The sequence below is a fragment of the Cynoglossus semilaevis genome, chromosome 18 (assembly GCF_000523025.1).
Source record: "Cynoglossus semilaevis isolate Cse_v1.0 chromosome 18, Cse_v1.0, whole genome shotgun sequence".
NCBI classification, from domain to species: Eukaryota; Metazoa; Chordata; class Actinopteri; order Pleuronectiformes; family Cynoglossidae; genus Cynoglossus; species Cynoglossus semilaevis.
This window is the reverse complement of record NC_024324.1, coordinates 12,115,005-12,121,930: the sequence shown is the minus strand read 5'-3', so window position 1 is coordinate 12,121,930 and position 6,926 is coordinate 12,115,005. Positions and strand designations below refer to the sequence as shown.

General features: G+C 39.6%; 1 protein-coding gene and 1 long non-coding RNA gene across 3 annotated transcripts in view; one reads left to right on the top strand and one right to left on the bottom strand.

The window, feature by feature from the left end:
• Window positions 1–6,926, top strand: part of LOC103394559 (myocyte-specific enhancer factor 2D homolog) — a 56,985-nt gene that overhangs the window by 11,809 nt on the left and 38,250 nt on the right. The window lies entirely within an intron of this gene.
• LOC103394558 (uncharacterized) overlaps window positions 1–6,926 on the bottom strand; it is a 12,253-nt gene that overhangs the window by 1,821 nt on the left and 3,506 nt on the right. The window lies entirely within an intron of this gene.

Here is a 6,926-nt window from a genome sequence, read left to right as displayed (position 1 = left end):
TCGCACAGTGATAGCAGGGACATCCACTCCTCAAACAATCGTCCCAGACACCAAAGTATAACATACTGCCCCCAGCCCCCAACCACTAAACTCTGGAACAGTCTAGACACAAGCTGCTCCACCAACCAGCACATCTCACCCTCTCCTCTCTCCTTCTCTCCTTCTCTCCTTCTCAGAAAAACTCCTTCTCATCCCCTACCATCATTGTCTAAGCCACCAAAGTATTTTTCCCACGCTTTATTTTTCTCTGTCCTGTTTGTAGCCAGGCAGAAGGAGGAGGAGGAAAAGATGGGGGGGGAGAAAAAGGGGGTAACATAGGAGAAAGGGGGGGGCTGTGTATGGCACTGATGGGGTCTCCATGGCAACCTCCCATTGGCATGCCCCTGATTGGAGTATGTGGTGGCTAATTATTCACTGCATATACTTAAAAAAAAAAACAATAAAGTAGGACGTATTGAAATGCAGAGCCAAGCATGGCATGATGTGTGATTAACATATTAGAGCAGCACTGATTGTGACACCTCAGTTCTATCTAATGGGAAACCAAACCAGCAAAAAGATTATATTACATATATATGTATATATACATATGAAAGTGTCTTTTTATTTCAAAATGTTATTACAGTACAGATTTGGCTTCTAGAGTTTAGTTCAGCAAATTTGCTGTTGAAATATAAGTTAAAATTCCGTTTAAATTTCCATGTGAAAATCGACACAGACTTGACATTTGAAGCTGCTCATGATGGCATGGCGGTGGCGTTAGGGCATGTGTGTGGACGGAGGCGCTGCCATGTGAAAGGGAGCAGTGGGATATTGGTGTTAGTGTGTGTGTGTGCATGCGTGTGATTTAGTGTGTGTGTGTAAGGATGGAGGCCTTTAACAATGGCTGGCATTGTTTACCAATCTCCCTCGTCCATTAATCAGGACGATCCGGCTCTAATTGGCGTTTTGGTTAAGCTGGTCTCCAGACCCTGTTCCCTCCACTGGCCTAAATAATGGCGTTACGCCACAAGTGCCGCCACACACTGGGGAGGACAATGTGCCGCTTGTCTGAGGGCCCAGGACGGGGATCCCCACCCTCTCCTCTTCCCGTCTTTTCTTAGCGCCCCCTGCGCCCCCAAAACAAACCTCACACAGGAACACAAAGAAGTCCTCTCACTATTGAGATCTCACTGTCGCAGGCTCCCTCTCCTTGTCTGCCTGTCTCCCCCCTCTGTCCCCCCCTCTGTCCCCCCATCACACCCTCCAGCCTCCTTTGACTTCTTTTTCTCACTACACTTTTCTCTTCATTCATGATGGCAGGATTTCTTACTGTTAAGAGTGTAGGTCAGAAAATCACACCAACTTCTACAGTGATCCTGCACAGTAACATCTGTCTGATAAACAGTGACCACTGTAACAGTAAAATGATTCATTAATGAATCCACATTTTCATTAATTTAAAAGGTTTAAAAGCCAATATATGACATGAATTAGCAAATCATTTAGTCATTCAATTTGTTAAATACATTTGTTTGAATTTACTACTTCTGTATGAAATGTATCCTTGACTATAAGTACAGTGTCTGATTCAATTCAATTCAAATCCTACTCTGGCTTCAGTGGCTCAGTGACACTTTTTTAACCCAATTGTTTGACGTCTTAATCTCAAAAGGATCAGAAAGCTAAACAATGACAACAATTCATTTCTGAATAATTTCCATCTTAACATATTGGAAAACAGTTGGTGGCCTTCAGTTATTATTACAACACAAAGAGGATTCAGATTGTTGACTGTGAACTACTTTAAAAACAGTAGTTTTGGGGGGTCTTGCCATCACTGGTTGTCTGCTGTCGGCATGGAAATGCAAATAATTATTCTGTAGACAACAAACCTCCGTATTGACTGAACTGCGACTCCTAAAAGCCTCAGTGAAATATATTATATTCCATTTGTGTCAATACAAATCAAACTTGAAGTCATTCTCCCACATCGAAGTTTAAAAATTGCGAACTTCAGATGATGCCACCAGTCGTTGCAACCTATTTTCGGTGAAATCCCGGAAGGGCATTAAACTGTACATGTGTGAGGGAGAAATGTGTGATAACAAGAGGAGATTTATGAAGACTGCTGTGTTGCTAATTATGGCTTCTTGTGGATGTCATCCAGCATGTAGGCGTTTTTCTTTCTATTTTTTTCAAATCATCGAACAAAGCTGTCTGCATCGGCCATGTGGCATAAAAAAACCATACGCTTGCTCTACATGCAGTAGCAGTGTCTTAGTAATTAAAAACCCTCAAAATGATCTAATTAACGTCACAGGAATAAAGCGATTAAGAGAGGATTTTTTTTTGTAGCATTAACGCAAATTCACAAAATGGTCGACCGTCTGCGTCCGCGGCGAGACGAAGGGCGAGGCAGGAAAAAGAGGCACGGGAAGCGCAGCTGCCCTTAAAAATGCCAGCTTGTCAGCCCTCAAAAGGCACTGACTCCACGGTTTCCTCCTATCTCATCCCTTCCTGCGTGTCTCTCGGGGCGATCTCTGCAATTAACACACTGGCAGTAATTAACACTGTCTTGAGGCGACCAATGGCGCAGAAAGGATAGCAGCCAACATGCAGTGGGGGGAAGGAGCAGCAACGACTATATATCAACGAACGTTTCCCCCTATTTTTACAGCTGCCATTTTGTGCCAGTCTTTACACCTAAGATGGTGGCAGGACTGTGACTTGCCATGTGGGAGAGGAGGACAAACTGGCAAGGGAGGGGTCGGAGGAGAGGAGGATTATGGGATTGAGGAGGGAGTCTCTTATTTTCTGTCAGTGAATTGCTGAACAGTTTATCAGGACGGTAAAAAATAAGGCAGAGAGACGGACAAGAGACGTGTTGGTCAGAGTGTTGTCCTACACTTGGAGAAGGAATTGTGTCACATGCAGACGAGACAAACACACACATGGTCAGGGAGGACAAGGACAGTGTTGTGGGTCGTAACACCCTCTGATGGTCTGTTTGTGGGGAAAAAAAATAGTGTAATTTACATGTAATTAATATACGCTGCACACATTTAAGAGCACACATGTGCCCTGGCATGAACACACACACACACACACACACAAACAACCAACACAGCCGTGCTCATGGTATGGTCTGCCCCTGAGCATGCAAATGACATTCATTATGCAAATGCATACAAATCAGAACCAACCATCTGAGAATCTGGGCTGGGAAAAAAAGAGAAAAGAATAAAATTAGAAGAATGAGTAGAAAATGGGCGGAAAGAAATAAATAAGAGCCAAAGTGTTGATTAAACGCGGAGAAAGTATGAGATAGATGTAAATGGGAAAACGGTTTATAATTAGCTTCATTATGACGTAGACATTGTTTGGCTTCTGTAAAATGCTCAGGAAACAAAACAAAACAGGAGAAAATCAGTAAAATAGAGTCCAGATTCAAAAATGACCCTGCCTGTTTAAGACGAGGTTTTGGTCGTTGTCAGAAAAAAAAAATTTTGTTTATTTTTTTTTTATATATATACACACATATGTGTATATAGTTTTGTTTTTTTTTATATATACACACATATGTGTATATACTTCCTGTCACAGCCTCTGTGATGTCACACTGTCATCTAAAGACAAAGTCTATTGAGAGGAGAAACTGCAGAAGAGCAACCACTGGAGTGGAGATAAGCCCCATATAAAAACAAAGAGCCGCTAATTGACTCTCGAGGTGTTTCTTTGTTTTGGTTCCCTCACAGCCTCTGCCTCAGTACGACGCTGATCAGTCTGTTGAGTTGAAAATGAACGTCTGCAGCCGCGTTCCAAAAACACACATGACGTGTGTGAGAGTGTAAAGGGAAATGAGGAGACTGAGGAATATGGCTGTGTTTGTCTCTGCAGCTCTGGTTGTAACAGTAGCTTTAGTTGTTCCACATTCACCGAGAGATCAAATTATGAGGGACAGAATTCTTATTCTTATAAAGGTAGACAAATATTTGGTGAAAATGTTAATTCCATAAATTTCTACAATGGAATAGATTTTTAAGAAATACCCGTTCACTCTCTTATAACTGAGCATTGTGGCATTTTCACTCATTTATATCTGCTGTGCTATCACTCATTTCTTTTTGTGAATCTATGTGTTGTTAGCCAAAGGTAGCTCAAAAGAAAATAAAAAACATTAGCCAACATCAGCTAGAAATGTATAACAGTCCTTAGAACAGTCTGAACAAGGGCAAAGAAAAAAGAAGATTAATTTGGCCATGTCTGGTCTGGTTTGTTATATAGAACAGAATCATACTATTTAAAGTGTTTATGTTACAACAGTAGTGTACAAAAATGAGAGATGAAAAGCAGAGTATGCAGGAATTGTTACCAGCAGTGAACAACTAGCTGTTCATAGAACCTGAAAGAAGAACTTTTTTTTTAGAGACAGGATTAGATTGGTAGAATCAGCAAGAGCGAGGCTTTTATAATCATTAATCATTTCTAATTGGAATAAGTTTTAAAAAAGACATTTAAGACAAAAAAATATTCTAATTGTTGTTTAAGTATCACATTATAGATCGGTGCACAAATACGGCTTCCTGTTAAAAAGTAGGCCCTGAGATGTGATGCTTTTTTTAAACAATCTTCTCAGCAGATGGCATTTCAAATCAATTCTTGCATACTTTGCTTTTTACAATAAAAGGAATAAAAAGTGAAGAAAAGGTGAAGTGGAAGTAATGTTAATAAAAACATCATCGACCTCCTCATCTACATTATAACTTGACAATGACTTCCTTTGTGTGGGTTTTAGTCTTATGTTAACAAATAGGACAAAATACGTGAGGAAAACTTTCTTTTTCTTCTTCTTTCCTGCAGGGACGTAATGGGATTCTTGTTACTTTCGGTTATCTAGCTTTATGAAGAATGTACGTCACTCATACAGCTAGATAACCAAAGATAACAGACAACCCCTCAGGCCTGCAAAAACGCAGCTCCAACACACACACACGCACGCACACACACACACACACACACGTCCTCCGTTGTGTGTGCGTGAACAAACAAAGTGCTAGGAGGACAAATGCCTGTAAAGAGCTAATTCACCACAGCTGAGCTTTGTCCTTCTGTCCACCTACTGTTTTCAACGTTGAAAAGTAATGACGGTAATAGTCATATATATGTGTGTGTGTGTGTGTGTTCGGTGTTAAAAATGAGATGATTTATCATCACACGTCTTCAAGGACGCCTCAGTGAAATGAGATGAAAAACAAGCATGACTAAAGATACACGGGGGGGAAACTGCTGGGAAAACACATTTTCCGAGCTGTTAAGTGTTTTTTTATATGACTGAAATGTGAATGGGCCCTTATAGGGGAAAAAACCAGAGCAGTGGAGCCGAGTGTTTCCACTGGACTAAGGACAACAACAGTAAAGAGCTTTATGAGGCCGTCAGATGAAACAGCACGGAGGGGAATCATTTTCCACAAACACTCCTATAAAGAAAACATTATAGAGGAGTGTGAAAGGGGGAATAGAACACGTGCACTCGTTTCACACTAGGTAAACACTCACTTATGTGCTTTATGAAATCTCTACAGGTGTTTTATTTCTCCAATCTGCTCAGGAACAAATATTCACATCTTTAAATCACAGCTCTGCCTTTTTTTTTTTTAAATCTCCAACCTGAACTTCTCTTTAATCATTAACATTATCTCCCACATTCTTACTGTACAGCTGCTCGACCACTTCTTATTGATGAGACTGTGCTGCGTTTACAGTTTTGTTTTTTTACTGCTGCTGTAAAGACAGTTGTCCTCTCGGAGAGGCGGAGTTAACAATGACTAAACTGAAAATATGGATCTGAAATATTTGTGGGGAAATTTTATTTGTTTTGTAACAAACACTTATTTTTATTAAGAATAGTTGCAGGTCTTTCTGGGTTTATTCTTAATTTTTTTTGTGAAAAAGTGTTACATTTGCTCCAAACTTTAGGATTTCCCTTTTATAATAACATTAAAGCCAGACATTTTCCATGTGTGTATATATTGGGGTAATGTATTATAACTTACTAACTTTATTATAACTAACTTATTATAAAGTTCAGCACTAACTTTTAGCTATCTTTCTGCAAACTATATTTTCTTTTTTTCATGACTAAATCTTTAAATTGTGACTACATTTTGGGTATTCTTAAAATACAAATTACCTCAACTTTTGTTTAACGTTTGTGCAGTGTCAAATGTTTCACTATATGTGTTTATTTAATTAAGTTTGTTTTTCTTTTTTTTAGTAACTGCTTCTTTAGCTAGTGGCCTTTACATGTACAACAATTATCTAACTTTAGTTGTAAATGTTTAAAATGACTTCAGCTCAAACTATAGGTCACTCTCATTAAAAACTATAGATTGAAAATATACATTTCATACTTAAAACACATCCATTCCATAATTAGCATTATACTGTATATGTTGTAATATTGAATCATTTATACTATTGTCATTATTAAGCGCTTAGAGAAAGCGTGACATCACACGCGTCGTAAGCCTTGAGTGAGAGCGTTGTAGCCACACACACACACACACACACACACAGTGAGACAGGCCGCGGCTTCTCACTCGACTACAGTCAAACACACACACACACACAGATCACTTCATGTTTCTGCCAATAAAATGATTAAAACACACTTGTAAAAATATTACTACCTCCACATTGACTAATTACACAGTTTTACGCTCGATTCGTGCACGTCTTTTAAACGTGCATGTAAAACCCTCTTGTAAATGACACACACACACACACAAGTCTCTGGATTTTAGCCAACACTCATCCATTAGAGAAAATCGCTTTGGCCCAGACTCAGGTTTGAACAGCAGTTCACACAGTGTTAGGTTGATTTTAACACATTTACTGCACTGACGACCCTTAGAACAGACGGAGGAACAGTGCACCGATCACCC